Source organism: Acipenser ruthenus, chromosome 11 (genome assembly GCF_902713425.1).
Source record: "Acipenser ruthenus chromosome 11, fAciRut3.2 maternal haplotype, whole genome shotgun sequence".
Taxonomy (NCBI): domain Eukaryota; kingdom Metazoa; phylum Chordata; class Actinopteri; order Acipenseriformes; family Acipenseridae; genus Acipenser; species Acipenser ruthenus.
Genome location: NC_081199.1, coordinates 26,580,666 through 26,600,132, shown reverse-complemented (window position 1 = coordinate 26,600,132; position 19,467 = coordinate 26,580,666).

Sequence of the window (19,467 nt, the reverse complement as noted above, 5' to 3'; positions counted from 1 at the left end):
CCCAGTATATTTTGGAGGAGGAACAGACTGCCCCGTTTCTGTTTGTGTCTGCACTTTAGTAGAAGTGCTGTCAGTGGCAGTGACCACAGAGCAGACAGCAAGACTGAATGTCTGTGAATCACTCGAGCACACTGGCTGCCTGGGAAACGCCTCATCCAGGGATTGTTTCTGCCTTGCATGCGGCACACAACCTAATTTAAAGCGTTGCAAAATTATGCGTTAGCGAGAGAGCGCCTACTGTTGGTGCACGACCAGAATCACACACACAAAAAATGTATTTGCAAATCACTCCAGCACAGTACTATGTTGGGGGAAAAACACCGGTAAATATTTAGTTTACATTTTTGTATTGCACAAACAGATTATGAATTAGTACATAAATAATTGTATATACAGTATGTTTTTCATTTGTTCAGTTAGATTCATATTATATATATATATATAATCCACTGTGTTCTTCACAATTGCGCATAATACTGTAATCCTACCTTGGTGACACAACACCTTGTGATGGAGTACTCCCCACCTCTGTGCATGTTTTGTATTATTATTATTTAAAATGCAGGGCAGATGAAAAAAAAACTGTTCACCATTACTGTTATTATTTCAAGCATTCCAAATTTTAAAAGGTATTGACAATGTCAACCCAAGGGACTTTTTCGACCTGAAAAAAGAAACAAGGAAACAGGGGTCACAAATGGAGATTAGATAAAGGGGCATTCAGAACACTTCAGAATTAGATTCAGAATTAGATAAAGGGGCATTCAGAAATACAATAACAAAAAGTTATTGTATTTCTTGCTCTTATTGTATTACTTGTATTGTAACACTTGAAATGTATTTGCTTACGATTGTAAGTCGCCCTGGATAAGGGCGTCTGCTAAGAAATAAATAATAATAATAATAATAATAATAATAATAATAATAATAATAATAATAATAATAATAATAAAGAAAATAGGAGGCACTTTTTTACACAGAAAATCATGGGAGTCTAGAACCAACTCCCCAGTAATGTTGTTGAAGCTGACACCCTGGGACCCTTCAAGAAGCTGCTTGATGAGATTCTGGGATCAATACTTATTATTATTATTATTATTATTATTATTTATTTCTTAGCAGACGCCCTTATCCAGGGCGACTTACAATTGTAACAAGATATCACATTATACATTATTTCACATTATACAGAAATCACATTATTTTTACATACAATTACCCATTTATACAGTTGGGTTTTTACTGGAGCAATCTAGGTAAAGTACCTTGCTCAAGGGTACAGCAGCAGTGTCCCCCACTGGGGATTGAACCCACAACCCTCCGGTCAAGAGTCCAGAGCCCTAACCACTTAACAATACTTATAAAAGTCCTGCAGCTTGGGCTGAACGGGGAGTGTGTTCGGAGGCAGAACGAGACTTGGGAGGTAAAGCAAAGTAAAGCTTAAAGAGAAACTAAAAACCAGCACGATACGTGTTTGTTCCGAGTCCGTTTGTTTTGTTTGTCTCTTTTGGCCAACATGCCGTTTTGTTTGTTTTGTGTTTTGTTTAAATCTTTTATTTATAATTTTAAAAAAAAACAAAAAACACAAGCACCGCATTCATTACCCCAGTACTGTCTCCCGGGTCTGACGTCACCCACTACAGCCAACCTGCCACACACCTGTATTGCAAAATGTTCAACTTTCTCTTTTCTGTGACATTTCTCACAGTTTCCAAATAGTTTGTTAAAATGTGTAATATGTGAAAAGCCACAAGTTATACTATTGGGTTCCTCTTGTTTACCCTTTCATTGCTCTTTTGCAATTCCTATACTATGAACAAAGTTTGCTTGGGCGATAATAACAAAAACAATGTGCAAAATAACAGTCTACTGGTTCTGAGATTAAGCACAAACAATTACAAAACAGTGCTTCTCAGTGAGTTCAGCTGAATTCACCAATGGCTCATTAAATGAACTCTTTTACATTTCGGGTTGGCTGACCCCTATAGTTGGGTTATGAACTTAAAGTTGTCAGTGGAGCATACTTGTAATTACGGTTGTCAGAATATGGAAACTATAGCTTGTTAATTATGAATCACTCTTTTTCAAATAATAGTCCATGTATTTGGAATATATAGGAATTTATAATCCAGGGCTGGCAATTGAACGTGAAACAAGCAATGTAATTGATAGAGGTTCCAGCTGTCCGTATATTCACATATTCTAAATCACTGCGCTGCCTCACAGAATTGAAAAGTATCGGACAGTAGCCATCTTGCTTTTACAGTTACAGATGTACAGCTGTAACTATGAAACTGAATTACCTGCAAAAAATTCCAAAGTAGTAGAAGACATGCTGATTTGGATGAAGAACAATTAAATGAACTGGAAGATAGCAAAAAAAAAAATTACTGAAATCTGAGAAGTCATTATATTTATTTTTATTCCACCCGTCTGTTCTGCTCAAACAGTGTGTCTGCACTGTCAGTGACAGGGAAAGAAAATAACTCAGTGTCGTCTCAACTCCGCCCCCTAGTGTATCTTTTCAATGGCAATGTCCACAATATCATAAATACAGGTGTACTTTCTTTTGCATGTTCCAATAAAATTAATTTACTCATCTTAATTAATTTAGTGTGTAGTAGAACATTATAAATGGGACTACTTTGTTGGCGTAAGGATATTTAATTTAAAACATATTTAAAACATGATTTATGCTTTTTTTTCTTCAAATCCACTGTTTGACCTGGATTATAATTGCAATAACGCCCTTCAGGACATTCGGATACATTGAATATATGGACTTCTCGGGGGTGGAGGTACTTGACTTTGTCTCCTGCCTCACAACGCCCCGAGGCGTCTGTATAGTCGACATATACGAACGGCCTGTCGGGCCTTATTGCATATGTATATTTAAATATGGATGATGTATCGTATACTTAATCCTAACCCTAACCCTATCTTTAAAATCTCTTTCAAATTACAAAATTGCGATTCAATCCCTCCAGCAGGATGATAGAAATATTATTATTTTTACATCAGATGCTAAACAATGAGTGGGTGTTCCCAGAGCATTAAGTACTGGATGAATCAACAATGTAATATTAGTCAACGTGCCCTCAAAAATCATCATTCTGGTGTTTTCTTAGAATTATCAGGGCATTATATTTAAAATGTTGTAATCTAATGTTAGCTTGCGTAGTTCAGGGGGCGTGGATCTGGGCGGGGGGGGGGCTTCTAATTTCCTGTTAATTAGTATCTATTTTTCTATTTAAGCCCTGATCACTTGCACCTTCCCGGTCTAGTGTTTCGTTTTGTAGCAAATGCTCACCCCAGCAACAGCTCCGTCCAAAGCACAGCTTCATTACTCAACTTGACCGCAACTTTATCAGAAAGACCTCCGCTAAACTTTCAAAGCTCCTTCGACAAGACATCGACATTCCCGTTGTCAGTGATTGCCTTACATTAGCTCTATTTAAATCCACCACGAAGCTTTGTCTGCGGAATCTCTCTTTACTCCTCGCCTGCAATCAGACGCCCCTCCCACGTTCCCACAGAGCCAGCACCCCCGATCCCACAGAGCCAGCACAATTACCGTTCCATCAGATCCTGCCCTGGACCTCCATCAGCTACGTTCAACGTTTTAAAGACTTATCCAGCCCATTACAAAATCCATTTCAACCAGTATCGACTCGTGATTTGACTTGTCACAACATGCTTCAACGACACTGCTGTACAGCAACTTTTCCACCAGCACTTCACAGACCATGGTTACCATGGCAACGCCTTCAAGTGACTGCAGGGAGTGGTAAGTTGCCATGGTGACCAGGCAGCTTCATCAGGCACTGCGTGCTGTTTGCCTCAGTACTGCAATCGTCTGGCTTCCTGTTGCTGTGCTTTCACAACTGGTGGGGGCGAGCTCAACTCGCCGAATTGTGACATCTAAATACTGCGTTAACTTATTCATATACTTGACTAACTGTCCTAAAACATGTATCAAATATTTATTATTCAAATCTAAAGGAATACACAAATGTTCTACACAGACAAGGATTTTAATCACAATAACCACATATATTCTACCCTGCTTCACTCAGCCAATGGTTTAATTCCAATCATAACCTCTAGATGGCACTCCAACTTTTCTATCCATTCCTGTAGTCTGAGGGGTTCTCGGGAGTTCCCCTTCTGCCTCAACCTTTTGTCTACCTATATCAACTGACATTCTTCAATGTTTCAGTCAAAGTGTCCTCCTACGCTGCAATAGACAATGCACTCATAGACTGCTCCCGACCAAATCAATAGGTTCTGCAGCGGCCTCAGATCTATGCATTCTTCATCTCTGCCCCATCTCCAGCTTCATCTAAATCACCTTAACACTCAAAGACCAGTATCCACTGCATTCAGCAGATCTCTGCTCTCTGCAGCAGACCACCGCACTCTACCGATGGCAGTCCACCGTTCACTATTACAGATCACCGCTACAGCAGGCCACTGCACACTACTGACAGCACTCCATTGTTTACTTCCTCAGATCTCTGCACTGTTCAGCCCTCTGGTAATCGCTCCTCACTACAGCAGATCTCTGCTCCCTCTTCAGATGTCTCACTATTGTAGCATGCAAAAGTTGCTTTAGTTTACAGTTTAAATCTGTAACTGAGCTCCAGGTTTCCTCCAATACTCAGATCGTGGCAGCATTTCCGCAATCAAGACTTACGCTAATCCCCATCTAATCAAAAATTCGGGGCGCTTGACTTTCTCAGCAATATATTCATATGTCCGCACATCCTCTCAAATATTACAGCATTACTACATGGTGAGAGACGTGGTATGAGACTGGAAATCTGTCTTGATTATGAATTAAGGAGTTCCAGTACTAGGAGAATGACTGGAAATCTCTGAATGTGAGTTCACCTTTTCCATTCCAAGCAGACATGATAGTAGCAAACCGCTCATCGATCAAGTATTAACTAACACATAGGATGGTCGACATCTCATCTCTGCCCTTGTTTCCAGAAAATGGAGAGCAAAGGGTGCTGAGCTTCCCCAGCAGTCAATTACATATGTTCATTCAGCTCCAGCTGCTACCTCAACCCTCAGTTCCAGCTCCCCTTCTGCCTCTACTTTCGGTATCCAAGTTCCATCAGCTGGTCCCGTCTGCTTCCCCAACCCCCCTCCAGACTCCCCAGCTTCACCAGCTGCTATTTGACTGAATCCTACTCTAAGTAACCTCATTCAATCTTCTTAGCATTACATGTCTGCATCCCTCGCCCCTTTCAAGAGCTTCATATTCTACAGCCTGGTCAGTGTTTTCAACCTTCTGTGCCCAGAATCGGATTCATCCTATTCCTTCAATCAAAACCGGATCCTGGCTTTCATCGTCCATGCTAGGGATTCTCTCCACCTTCCTCCATTCTCTCCATACCAGCAGTTCGCCTGACCCTCCATGGGATTCTTAAGAGCTTTCCCTCTGCCTCACCTTCCCGCCTGTCTATATCAATGACAATTCTCCATTTGCTCATTTCTGCTCTTTGGAAAGGCCACTTCTCCCCCTACAAGGATCTACCTATGGAGATCATCTGCCTCTCAGCCTTCTTCGGTCTCCTCAGAAGCTCCGAATTCACAGTTTCTTTTGCTTCTAGTTTCCCCATGGCGGGTATTCGTTTCTGTGACTTTCTATTTCAGATGCTTACTTCATCATTTGGCTGCGTACCTCCAAGATGGATCAATTTCAGCGTGGTCAGTTCATTGAGCTGTCAAGTAGAGTCCCCTATCTGCCCTTTCTTTTCAACGTCAAGTTATCTCCCCAACAAGAACCCCCTGAACCCCCCTCGGACCCTCTGTTCATTGACTCCTCTCGCTCCTATTATCACTCGTCACTGGTTCTCAACCCACCTCTCCTCCCTCGGCTCCAGAGCAGGCCTCCCTCCTCGCCTCTACCCCCACCCCCCCCTCCACCCCCCATCATTCTGTATAGACACAGCCACCTCTGCCGCGAGGGCCAACATCAGTCACATCCAGATCATGAATGTGGGGAGAGTAAAAGAGTAACAATTGCTATTGCATGCTGGTAGGACCAGCACGATACTTGTTTGTTTATTTTTACTCACCGTGTTTGTTTGTCTGCTAGTCCATTGTTTGTTTTAGTGTTAGTCCGTTTTGTTTGTCTATTTATTTTGGCGTAAAGTGCCGTGTCCTGTCTTCTGTTTTGTTCAACCTTTTTATTTTTTGTGTGTTTAATAAAACACTGAGTGCAGCAGCGTCTCAGATTCACCACCAAGTACCGTCTGTCTGTGTACTCCTTTCTGGTCTGACGTAACCACTAAAGCCAGGTCATAGTCCCGTTTTGTCCTTCTGGTCTTTTGTTTATGTTATGCGCTGGCATGTGCTGTCTTTTGTTTGTCTCACGGTGTAGGAGATTTCGTGAGGTGCCAGGGGTCCAACCTTTGAGGGGCGAGTCTCACTTCCCCGACCTCAGGGCTAAGCATCCGCCTCCCTTGCCTTCAGGGGGTTCTCACCACGTGAGTCAGAGCAGACCCCCGGCCACACTCTGTCCTGTCGCAGCTCCTGCGCTTATCTTACCTCATTCGAGGCTCTGTTCTAGTCTGCCTTCCTTTCGGGACGTGGCCACTCGTGCTCGAGTCCCATACTAACCTCCATGCCTTGTCCTTATTTCAGGTCTGTGGCGGAGTGTTCTGCCCCTATATATTTATTATTATTTGTATTTTTGTTTGAGGCGCAGTTCAAAGCGCCGCGTATTTGTTGTTGTTTTTATATTTTAAAAACCTCGTGAGGATGCGTGGCTGATCAGCTACTGATTATTTAACTAGCTGATAGTCACGCATCCTTACTAAACTCGTGCAGACTGTGATAATTAACAGCTAGTTAACCCCTCGGCCAGAGTATAAGAAGTTGCAGCTGTCCGTGCTGGGAGGAGAGTGTACAGAGGAGAGTACGGGGAGCGGAGAGAGCGAGGAGAATAAAATAAACAACTGCTGAGTATCGTGCTGGGTTAAAACCAGCACGCTTATTTGTTTCTATTTGTTTGGAAAACGCGCCTTTTTGTTTTGTGTTTTGTTGTTTCTTTAAATCTTTTGTTTTGTTTTATGATTTAATAAATACGCTGAGCGCAGTAGCATTCAGCTTCACCCGCCCATCCACTGTTTTGGTTCTGTTACTTCCTGGTCCGTGACATCACCACACCTCACCACTGCAAGCCATCCTGTCACAAGGTCCCAGGCAGCGTGAAGTCTCGGCCAATTGGGGGTTTAATGAGCGCCCCTTTACAGAAGTCTCAGATGCTGGGTACGTACCTCTCTCTCTCTCATCTCCTCCCGAGGGGCGGCTCCCCAAGTCATAACCCTCGTATGTGTTTTCGGTCGCTGGGTCCTTCGCCCCTGAGATGTGTCGGCATCGTCGCCCTCAGTCAGCGACCTCTTTTCTATCCTGTCTTCGGTTGTTGGGTCCTTCGCCCCTGAGATGTGTCGGCATCGTCGCCCTCAGTCAGCGACCTCTTTTCTATCCTGTCTTCGGTTGTTGGGTCCTTCACCCCTGAGATGTGTCGGCATCGTCGCCCTCAGTCAGTGACCACTTTCTATCCTACTAACTGCTCCTTTCTGCTTCTTCTGCCCTATCCTTACACCCCCCCCAGCTCACGCCTCGTGAAATTCCAGTTAAAACCAAGCATAGAAAAAAACCACCAAAGAAATATACGGCCCATTGTGACAGGCTAGCTGCAGGGATGACTTCAGGCCAGAGAGAAATACACAGACACAGGCAGTAGTGATGAAACTGAAAACGCAAATGGCAGCGCTCAGTGTTTTATTTAACACACAGAAAATAAAACGGTTGAACAAAACAGAAGACAGGACACGGCACTTGAGGCCAAATAAAACAGACAAACAAAACGGACTAACACTTAACAAACGGTGCACGGACAGACACACAAACAAACACGGTGAGTCTATATAAACAAACAAGTATCATGCTGGTCCTACCAGCACGCGATAGCAATTGTTATTTACTTTATTTCTCTTCTCCACACCAGTTCTCCACTCACCGAACACACAACCCCGAGTAAATGAAACGTGCATCTATATATACTGTTGTGCCGGGATTCAATTACTAATTAATTATTCACTTGAATCCCAGCACGTGAATTAATTATGTGCAACCTTGTGCTTGCATATTAATTACCTTAAATGCACGTGAAGTGATGTGCAATCCTCGTGCTTAAATACAATTATACATTTTTAAACACACGTGAAACACAGACCCGTTTATATCCCGTGTACCAATGCCTATATACCAACATTAATACAGCACACGTAACATATAACACAGAAATGCACACAGGGGTGGGACACATTGCCACACCCATACACAAGTATTGTTTGCTTTGTATATATTTCTTTTTAGTATGCGAGTATGCCTTCAGTTTAGTTTCCCTTATTTATGCCCCCCGACCTATAGTTTAATTTTGTCAGAGCATGAATGAACTTAGTTCTGTTTGACCTTCAACATATATTCAGATTTTTGCAAGATGTTTGTTTGATTTCAGCTCCATGGAGATCGAGCTACAGCCAAGAACTGCAATCCAGTACTGCTAACCACAATGAGCCTCTCAAAAAGAATCAAACTGATTTCAAAACCGGCCCGATGGTAAACTCAGGGAGAACCGCTCCGATACAGCAACTTGCGCAACTGGTGGGGACTTGTGCCAAGCAACGTGTTGAAGCCAACTGTATCTACATCCAAAGGTGATGTAGACCAGTGGTTCTCAACCCTGGTTCTGGGGACCCACTGTCCTGGTGGTTTTTGTTCCAACCAAGCTCTCAATTACTTAATTGAACCCTTAATGGAACTAATCAGAGCTTTTTGCTTATTTGAAAGAGTTAGAGATTTCAAGTTACATATAAAATTATATAAGGAACTTGAATTCTCCAACATTTTCTAAGCTAATCAATTTAAAAAGTCAAATTAACCAAATTATTAGTTCAATTAAGTTTTCAATTAAGTAATTGAGATCTCGGTTAGAACAAAAACCAGCAGGACAGTGGGCCCCCAGGACTAGGGTTGAGAATCTCTGATGTAGGCAAAGATTTAAGTACTTGTAAGGATTTCAATCATGTACATTGTTTCTATTGTTATCATATTTTTTGTACTGTAGAATCTTTGTAAACTTGGGGCTTGAGTGCTGAATTTTACAAAGTATGAAGGTGGTAACAAATCAAACAAACTACATGCCTGCACAATTACTTGGTGTTAAAACTAAACAGTAGTGTGGTGGCCCTAAAGCAGGGGTGCACAATTCCGGTCCTGGAGGGCCGGTGTCCCTCCTGGCTTTTGTTCCAACCTTGCCCTAAATTACTTAATTGGACCAATTATTACCAATTATTGGTCTAATTAAGTAATTTAGAACACAGTTGGAACAAAAGCCAGGAGGGATCCGGCCCTCCAGGACCGGAATTGTGCACCCCTGCCCTAAAGGGTAATCTGTGGCTTGTATACAGCAATGTTTTAGGGGGAGTGCACATTAAATGTGGTTATAACAGTTAATGAAATAATTCTGTAAATCTTTTCTTCCGTGCACTTTCATATGCTATCAAGGACCACACGTTATAGCAAGGAGGACTGTTAACTGTGGTAGGGTTTAAATGACTTCCTATTGTTAAACTTAACTCTACATGGTAATCATTGTGAAAAATGTGCATGTCTAATACTGTAGATGTCCGCTTTAATCGAGGAAAAGACAAAGCTGAACTATTAGACCATTTTACAACACTGGAGAATCACTCTGGAGAATCGACCACCCATCAATTGGTAATCCAGGGATTGCCTTCTAAATAGCTGGTTAATGCAATCCACAGGGATTTCCTGGTACTGTACAATGCTCTAAAAGTATCCAACTCAGCAGGACATAGGGTGATCAAATCTACCCTTTAGTCAAGTACTGTAGAGAAACATGTTGGCTTGTGCCTTCATCAGTAACAACGTTTTCATTACAAAATGGTCTCCATGTGAGGACGTTGGTTCTGCATCATTTCTTCTTTACTTCTGTTCGCCATGTAATTGAGAGGCAGGACAATTCCAGAAGTAACCAGTTCCGAGCTTTAGACACAATAGGGACAGTAATCAATTTGAAAAACACAAATTATTTGGATGTGATATTTGTTTTTGTAAGCCAGCAGGGAAGATGGGAGCGCTTATCTATACCCCGTAGTTTAGCATGAATGTGGGATAAAAGTCATCATCAAACAAATACACCATTTAGACTAGTCCGCTGAGGACAGTTACTGTACTGCGTAAGTGCCGTTGCAAAGATATAGGACAGAGGTTATATCCAGTTACAGTAAAGAGTGTAAAAAAACATTATTGGTGCTATAAATTTCAATACATGCAGAGAAATAACTGGTCGCCTCAATGAGGCACAACACCTTTAAATAAATCATTCATTATCTATAGAATATCCAAGTATGAAGAAACAAATTCAATTTAAAATACATATTTTTTGTATACATTACAAACACAATGTAATGTTTTTCAAAATACAGAGAGCAAAATGCTGGTACACATAAAATGAATTATAAATGAAAATGTTGAACTGTTGTGTTTTTAGCAATATCAGAATTTACTATTTAAAATTACAATAGGTTGCAAGTCTACCACTGGAACGAATAGATGTATAGATGATTAAGATATGTTTATAAGATTTGCATTTACTAGGTTACAAATAGAAAAACAACAACTACTTATTTTAATGACGTTGTTTGGCAGGTTATTACATTATATTTCTCTGCAATTAAAAACAAATAATCATATCTTCACTTACTGTATGGTTTGTTAAATACTACAGTAATACATGGACAACAAACTAATAAACACGAAAATATATGAACTGGTAAGGACTCAGCCTGCTTGGGATTAGTTTAAAGTTATTCTGAAAATGGGGCAGATTTATCAAGGTCTTTAATAAACACATTTTAAAAGCAAATTGTTAATATACTGTGTATGCTAAAAAGACTGATTAGCATAAGTTTTCTAGATGTTTCTACCTTCTGCTAAAATTACCTTATTTTGCATTTGTAAAGGCTAAACAAAAGTTGATGTTCAAAAAAACATGCTGGTTAGTCCCTGAGCAACCACAAAAAACAAATTTTGCTCTCTGTATTTTGAAAATCTTAGCTAAATATATTTTTGTCAAAACTTCAGTCCAGCACCAAGTCCAGCACCTCTTGTTCATTTTGAGCACTGTAAGAATCATTTGGTATGAGTAGCAGAGGATGATAATTTGGGTACTTTGTCTTTTTCCCATCAACGCCCAATGTCTTCATCCTGCTTACTATGCTAGGTAGGTTACAAAGGCTCAAGCTGTATTGGGATACTTGGCTAGCAAGTGCACCATTGGCACAATTGCTCGGTTGAAGTCCATTTGTTTTGTACTCTGCAACTATGAATTCTGTTGTGTCTATCAATCCTTTGGCGGCCCCTCTGCACTGTTTCGAAAAGTGGATTTGAATTTCATTAGGTAGATCTTTGTATTCGCACAGGATTTTATTCCAGAATGCAAATATAGCTGAAGGCTTCTGAAGTCACAGTCATCCAGTTGATCAAACTGTTGTTTTTCCCGCTTGCATAACTGTTCTAGAACAGCATCTGCATTGTCAACGCTCAGCAGCTCAGGCGTAAGGTGACAACGATACAGTTGCCAGGGGAAAGACAACACATCCAATGTAGCAAATCCAAGTTTATAAAGAACTGCAGTTACCTCATGTAACGTGTGACAAACAATAGTATGTAAAGACTTCACTGTTGCAAGCAAGTGCCGGTTGTTACTATGTGGACATATCACAGGTACAACATGGGAATCTGAGAATAGTACCTTAATTTCATCAAATTATCTGCTTTTCATTTTACTCTTTTTGTCACATAATGTTATTCGTTTTCAAAATATTCAAACAGTGCAGTGAAGACTCAGGATCAAGAATTGTATTCTGAAGAAGGATTTCCTGTATGCTTTTGAGGTACTCTGCAGAGTCTCAAATGGCTAATTCTTTCAGATACATGGCATTGCAAAGCACAGCAAAGTATCTGAGATAAATGCTGTCATCTGCAAAAAGCTCTTTACGCCCTTTAAACAGATTCATAAACTTTGTAAGGTATTTTGATGAGATTTTAAATGCCCTAAGTATCTAGTCCTGAGTAAGCTGAAGAGGCAAACCGTTTAGACAGCTGGAATTGTTCTCTTCAATGTCACTCAGACAGTAATCCAAAAGCATTTTAAATCTAAACTTGCTTTTGATTAATGTCTGGTTACGTGGGAGAGGCAAACCATAACGCACAACCCTGTCTTCAAACTTCTGCCATCTTCTTTCCAGAGGAAGGATCCACTTCAAAATTTCCATGATCTGCACTGGGAGGCCTGTTTCAACTGGTAATGGTAGAGAACAGAAAGCTTTGCTATTTTGGACTAAAGCACTCACACATGCTGCAACAGCCCTTTGCGGTACCTTTGAATCCTAACCAGTGGTTTTCAGTGATGTGCCAAACTGCTCTGCTATAATCCACAGAGTGGGTTTTCTTACAGGAGTTGAGATTTCCATTTCATAAATAACCTCAGTAGCTACCATTGAAGGACCTGAAGCCAAAGAGTTCTTCACATGGTTTTGGAAAGAAGTTTCTTCCTGCTGCTTTCTTTTCCAGCTTTATCTCAGTGGTGAAAAGTTTCTTCAGTTCATTTGTACTTGAATCAACTTGATGAAACTCAATTTGTTTAACATGGCGCAAAAAGATAATCAAACCTTCACGGTCTTCCATTAGTGCATCCAACAGCTGCTTGATATCACTAGGGGTTATGGCTTTTTGAGAAATTTCTGACATCTAAGCCATTTCTTCTGTCCTGTCTGGCAGCCTAAACATGGTACCGATTGAGGTCAAATGCAGATAGCATTTGGTCTCATCTGCAAGAAACATTTGTACTACGTGTACCAATTTTAATCGGTATGTGTTATAAAGAAATGACACAAGCTACATTGGTGTCTAGTCATTTTACATTAGTGGCTTGTCATGACAACGTATTCACTTGTAATCGCTTCTTATTCACAACGCAATTGACACAGTAGCCGATAACCGTTGGTGTATCATTTAGACAAGAAGACATCAATTTCAAATCAGGAATATTGCAAATATTCATTTGCTGAGTGCAGCCGTCTCATTGAGGTTTGGCATTTGTTATTTTACGTGGCGTGGTCCTGGCCCGGACAGGGACCTTGTTTATTATCAAGTATAATACATTTGTTATCTCTCAGTCTCCTGCTTTACCGTTAAAAATAGTAAGGGTCATCACAATATATAATAATAATAATAATAATAATAATAATAATAATAATAATAATAATAATCACTAACATCTTCAAATACTTCAGATGAAAACATGGAGAAACCACTAACATACAACTTTATAGCATTAACAGAACTACATTGCAACATTCCAGCAACATTGTTAAAAGGTTGTGTCAGTGGGTATTAAGTAATAGTTTTATTTTATAACTATGCCACTGTATTGTACACCCCCAAAGTATAAAGCGAAAGTAAACAAGGATATGCAAATCGTTAGAAAATGAACAAGCAGAAGAACGAATCTGCATTGAAAAACTGAATTGCATCTACCACTGTTAATAACAATAAAAAAACAATAAAATCCACTAAAAAGACCACATCCAGTGTGACGCGCATTGCATTACTATTCATAACTCGCCGTTTAAAAAAGACCAGGCGATTATTAGAAGTTTTACGATGACAGAAATAATAAAAATTAAAAAAAAAACATAATACAGGAAAAGTAAAGGCACATAAAAAACACTGTACAAACAGAAGTTTAAAAAAATGGAAAAGCAAGATTAGAAAAGTATGTTTTGAGACTTAAAGATATTCAAAGGCTCAGAATCCCTGATTACTTTTGCAAGAGCATGGAAAATGTGAGGAGACATTTCATTGGATCATTTAGTACACGTACTACTTTCTTTAAATTCATTGGCGCTTATTTCATTTCTAAATTAGTGATTGGCCCAAATTTGTACGTGTAGTAAAAATAGTATGTGTAGATAACAAAATAGAACACGTAGTGTATCACAACACTACGCGTAGTAATATATTTGAAACGTGTACTAAACAGCACACGCTTTTAACCCAGACGGCCTTCCATTGTATTCAAGGAGCATGACAGTCTGCGACTGCGCACTGTCGTTAACTCATACTGTGTGCGTTCTTGTAGCAGAGATTTCCGCAGTTCTACCCAGAACCCATTCTGCGAGGGATGCTACGTGACGTCACGAAGCTAAACAAATAATAATAATAATAATAATAATAATAATAATAATAATAATAATAATAATAATAATAATAATAATAAAAAATAATCAAAAATATATGCAGATCCAGCACAGCCCAGCGCACCTTTGAAAAGTAGCTGCGGGACGCTGGCTGCGGCTGTGAACCAAAGAGACGATACAGAGAGATCACGAGTGACTTGCCAATCATAATTCAAGTAGCTACTAAAACTACTGCTGTTCCCTTGTTAATAGAGGGGAACGACATGTTATCTTTATGCAAAGAAGGGTGAACAGCCTTGTTAACGCTAAATAAATGGTCACACTTTAAAATAAGTGTCTGTTACTATGTAATTCACATTTCAAAGTAAATAAATGAATTAATCGATATAAAATAGTAATTAATAGTATAATGTACTAATCCATGATAAGTAATGTGTACTGTTACAATAAAGTTAATGTTCAACAATTACATCAAACTGACTCTGTATAGTCTGATAATCCAGAAACTAACTATAGGCCGTTAAAAAATTAAAATTAATTGTGATTCATTGTGATAAATGTAATTACGTTTCAACATCAAACAAATAGAATAAGTCATTAATTATGCAACTATAAATAGGTGAAGTTTGGAGAAGGCGTTACTAGCAGCAACGTGACGTCAAACGGAGAGCAGCCACGCACAGCTTGTTTTGAGATAGGAGATTTAATTTTGTTTGCGCCTTTAGAGACCCACAATGCATTGCGCACCAACCAAGGCAGGCAAGCTAGGCTTTTCACTGGGTCCTAGTGCCACCCAAAGTAGAGGCTTGTGGTATACGAATAAATTACTGAGAAGAATAAATAAATAATCAATGGCATATTTTCTCAAATTAATAAATCGATACCCGGGTAGTGAAATTGGACCCGGGTCGTGTAGGTAATTTAAAAGCCGACAGGTACCCATTTTTTGGGTACTAGTCTCGACCTCTATGTTACATACATCTCGTTGCATGACCTACTGGTAAACCCACTGCACACCACTGATACCATGTATGTAACACTTCTTTATACATTTAGTAAGCTTTTAAAATTACTATACAACTCCCCAACCCAATACACATTTTATTTATAGTTAATTGTTCGGTGAATTCCTCTAATCATGCATTACTGGTTTTCCTCACCTCTGAGATAAACAAACTCAATGAACAGAAGTCGCCATCAAACACTTACAATATTATAAGATGTTATAATATGTGCATACAGACGTGTGCAGGTCAGACTGTACACTGTACATACAGTGTGGGGGAAGTCTGACAACATTGCAATACGTTAGGCAAAATCCATGTCCGTGGCGATATATTTTGAAAGCAAGCCCCATATTGCACTTTCTAACTAAGTAGACGAAATGTTTACAGAATACTTAACAACTGCTATTAGGTCCATATCCTGCATGATTTGTTTATTATTAATAGCGTTAAAATCATAATAATAATAATAATAATAATAATAATAATAATAATAATAATAATAATAATAAAGACAGTACGCACTGCTCGTTAAGATATTGTAGCGAACCTCAGTTCCTGCAGGCAGGCGCATCACACAGGGCGAGGCAACCCACACACAGGCGGGCGTGAACCTGGGACCTCTCGCAAGCATAGCGCTGATACCGCTGTACAAAACATGCTCCATTACAAAGAGCATATGGCTTATGTCTTCGTGTGTGATAGGGTTCCCTGACTTACAAAAAACCGGGACACCAGAGTCATTTCGTACAAAAAAATAAATAAATAAATCATATAATTTGACATTTAATGTCCCAGGAAGTCTTAGAGATTTCCCAGGACAGCTGCCCCAAAAAGAGAACAATCCAGGCAAAACCAGAACGGGTGGCAGTGTGCTTATGTAACCTACCCGCCCTGCTGCTATCTTCCCCCGTGCACTCTACAATATTAACATTATTTCGTAAATCAACATAATTTCGGAAATCACGTTAGCATGATTATGTAATAACGAGATTGTCATAACGACCTCTTGAAAATGCCCAAATCAGTGCTACATAACGATTTGCTGATTAACACTGGAGTTATCATTTACGAACTCTTGAAAATCCAGCCTTAAACGCCATATGATATTGTCAGGAAGGGTGTGCAGTATTTAGTTTTGGAAATGGAAGTGGACAAATCAAAAGGTGACATGGTCACAAAGTCCAAAAAGTTTCTGACCAACTAACAGCACATGTTTTTACACTTCAACTTTTGTTTGACCCCCATCCATTTCCAGTTTGTCCTGCCCATTGAGAAATATGAATCCTTCATCAAAATAATTTAGAAGTTTGCAAAAGTTAATAAATACAGTGGAAACTTTGTGGAATCCTCTCTCTCTCTCTCTCTCTCTCTCTCTCTCTCTCTCTCTCTCTCTCTCTCTCTCTCTCTCTCTCTCTCTCTCTCTCTCTATCTCTCTCTCTCTCTCTTTAAAGAAGGCAGTGTCCCAGCAGACGAGTCCTCCTTCCAGAGAGCCTGCTTCCTGGTGCAAACCCTGTCACTATCTGCAGGGCCGTCGTCAGAAGCGGACAACCCTGACAGTTGCTGGCCAGGCCCAGGATTTTTTTTTTTTAATTATATTGCCAAAACACATTGCCTTAAATCCTATAAATATTGTATTAATTTGTATGCCAAGATGTTTTGCTTCTAAATAATACCATTAGATTTAAATATTGTCGTTGTCATTGTCGCCCCCCCCCCTTTGAAAATAAGGTTTGCTAAAAACAGTTTAGCTCATGAGTGCGCGACAGCCATCACGTGCCGTCATCACGCACACGTTATGCTCGTGCTCACTCAGTGCTTAACAATTACATTAGATTTAAACATGTACCACCATAAATCTGGCTCGCAAAAGAGAAAAGAAAAAAGGAGAAAGAAAAAAAGAATCAGAGCTGAGAAGCAAGTAACCTATTTCAAAGTATTTCGTAAATAAAAAGGAAGGCAACGTACTTTCAGAGGAAGGAGAACGTAAAGATGAGCCAGAGCCTGGGCTTAGTACTAAAATAGGTAAAATAGTGGCAAGTCAAATGGACATAACCCCTGTATTTAATTACGAATTAAACAGGCAATACAGTGTATTATGTGGCAATGGACAACATCATAAGAACATAAGAACATAAGAAAGTTTACAAACGAGAGGAGGCCATTCGGCCCATCTTGCTCGTTTGGTTGTTAGTAGCTTATTGATCATCAGTCAGTTAAGCAGTCGATTTCAGTCCGTTAGGGCTATCTGTGACGACTTTGCGGCAATTCTGAAGTTTAGGAGCATGAGTGATGAAGTGAAGACATCAATATGTCATGTGCAAAGCTAGTCAGTAAGTATTCACAGGATCTGACAAACGGTTTGGTTAGTGAAGTTCACCATCTGAATAAAATCTATTGCGCCACATTTGAAAACAATTTAAGGCCTTTGGACCTTCTGAATGCAATATACCAAATAAAACTGCAAAGTATTTTTGGGGAAATTTGCATCGCCATAAGGATTTTCTGCACACTACCCGTGAGGGAGAAAGAGCATTCAGCAAACTCAAAATTATCAAAAATTATCTCCGATCAACTATGTGTCAGGACTGATTAAACTACTTGGCCATTCTGTCAATCGAATGTGAACTTGCTGGCAAAATTGACTTCAAAGACATCATTCAGGACTTTGCAAATAAGAAGGCACGGCGGTGTGTTCTGTAATTGACAAGGCAGGAGACAGGACAAATATACAGGTAGGAATAGTTAATTATTATTATTCATGCATGAGACTATTACTTTTTGTGGCATTGCAACATAGGTTATAAAATAAATGAAAATAAATGCTTCAGAAGTTAAATTAAATTAAATTAAATTAAATTAAATTAAATTATGTCCACGCACGGTGCACTAGCTGAATTGAGAGGGGGGCCCTCATAGGACTTGTCCTGGGCCCCATAATTCCTGGCTGCGGCCCTGACTATCTGTCTGCCATCAGTGCCTGGGGCAGCCAGAGCTCATTATTATGACATGGTCTCCTCCCCCAGACAGAGCTGGACATATATCATGGAAGACTGAACATATTTTTAAATCATTTTTTGTACTCTCCCGGCTTTGTACCAAGAGCTTTGTATAATGATTTATTTTCATATGGGTGATTTAGGGATTACAGTAGGCTCTTGCTACACCTTTTTATTTAACCAGTATATGGAAAACTACAAAGCAGTATATAATTCAATATGTTAACGTTACATTATTCAGCAGGTTTCATTCGACTTTATGAGATGTAAAACCGAGGTCCTATAGGTAAGTAATAATAATAATACATATTATACTCAATGGTATTGTAACAATCGTGAGTCTGCTGTAACTGTGGTGAAGGTTCTGGCCCAGGGTCAACAGCAGTGCAGCAGGTGTTCAGGGACGTCATAGATGGGAAAACCACCACCAATCAGGTGCTCAGCTTGCCACGCGAATGTCCCCAGTTGCAACATTGTGGTCAAAATCAAGGGATGGAATGTTGCAACTTCAGGGGATGGAGAGCGGGAAGCCGTGTCTGCTTAGATTGATGGCTGGTGCACCGGGGGGCGTGCCCTGGACTCCGAGATAAGAAGGGAGAGGGAGCCGAAAAAGACAAGCAAGACGAAGAGGAACGGGATGATGTCTAAAGAGAGGAGAACCAGAGACTGTGTGAGTGACTGTAGTACATGGCAGAAACAGTGTGCTGTGGACTTCTTTTTCTTTGCTTTTCTTATTTTTCACAGACTGAGTAGCACCCTTTGCTATGACACACCTAAATAAGCTCTGGTGCAACCAATTGTCTTTAGAAGTCACGTCATTAGTTGAATGGAGTCCACCTGTGTGCAATGAAGGTGTTTCACATGATTTCATGTTAAATACACATGTCTCTGGGAGGTCCCACAGTTGGTTAGTACATTTCCTAACAAAAACTACATCATGAAGACGAAGGAACATTCAAAGCAAATCCGGAATAGGGTTCTTCAAAAGCACCAATCAGTGGTAGGATATAAGAACATTTCCAAGGCATTGAATATCCCCCAGAGCACAGTAAAGTCCATTATTAAGAAACGGAGAGAATATGGCACAACTGTGAATCTGTCTAGAACAGTCCCTCCTTAAAAACTGAGTATCCGGGCGAGAAGGGCACTAGTCAG